A 1,315-nucleotide genomic window follows, 5' to 3' on the forward strand; every position below is an offset into this window, starting at 1 on the left:
GGAGGGGGGAGATCAAGAGTGAGGCTGTATTAATATGCTAATGAGTGCAGTGAAAGCACAACAGGCCCAGTGACCAGGCTAATCAGTGGTGGACACACAAACGGAGGCTAATCTCTCTCTCTCACACACACACACACACACACAGAGGAAAGGTTTGGACAGTGACATCATTTGTGAAAAGACATGAACACAGTCAAATGTGTCAATAAAAGCGTAAGAACTAATTAAAAATGAAGTTAAAAGACATGGAATGTACAATGGACACGTGTTTGTGGCTGCATTATAATAAAAACAGATTTTAAAAAACAAAGTTTATATGTTTCTCTCATTGTTTTGGTTTTTTTTATAAATGTTGAAATCATCCAAATGTCTCTGTGAACAGTGCAGATTTAGATTGAAATACAAAAATGTAAGACAAGTTCGAAATAGTGAAATCGGTGTAGTTATCCATTTACGCCACTGGAGGGCGACAAACTGTTGCCTAAACCTAATCGGTAACACGGCTCCAGCGGGAGGAAACTGCTGATTTTATGATTATAATAAATATCTAAAGTATTTCAAGTTAGCCAGATATAGAATGAAGATTTGTACATACCTGAAGAATTCCCACCCTATAACAGAAATGTATTTATTAAAATACTTAATGGCTGGACTTGTTAAAAGGTGTAAAACTAACTGAGCTCAGGTGTTGACCTAAACTAGCAAAACTCAAGGAATAATAACCCATAATAATAATAATAATAATAATAATAATAAAACATGTTGTTATAATTATTTTACTCTGTTTACGTGGTTTATTTGTTCTCATTGATGATTGATAATTTTAATAAAAAAAATTTAAATTTAATTTTTACTGATCTCATCGTCATGACCAACAGCAAATGTCTCGTCATACCAGGAATATTCGTGGGTTCGGGTACAAGGTGAGTTCCTGGTCTATTTACTGGGCCACAGCAGCAGGTTGAGTCGAAGCCTCGGTGTCCGACAGTAACCTCTGTGCACCGACTGACTCACTCGGCTGAACTCGTCTCGACCTCTTCACCCCTTCGCTCCGTCTGTGCGGCCGTAGAACCACACTGGCTGCGGGGGAAGGGCGGCACATAAATGTTCGTACACGTCAGTAAATGTCCGTACACGTCAGTACATGTCAGTACACGTCAGTAAATGTTCGTACACGTCAGTATATTGAAAACATTAAGCATTGGTGGTTCAGTGATTCCCGGCCAATGCAAACTCTTACGTTACCTCGATTTCCCTTTGGGATCAATAACTTATCTATATGTCAGTATATATAGTAGTACACGTCAGTATATGT

The sequence above is a fragment of the Cynoglossus semilaevis genome, chromosome 18 (assembly GCF_000523025.1).
Source record: "Cynoglossus semilaevis isolate Cse_v1.0 chromosome 18, Cse_v1.0, whole genome shotgun sequence".
NCBI classification, from domain to species: Eukaryota; Metazoa; Chordata; class Actinopteri; order Pleuronectiformes; family Cynoglossidae; genus Cynoglossus; species Cynoglossus semilaevis.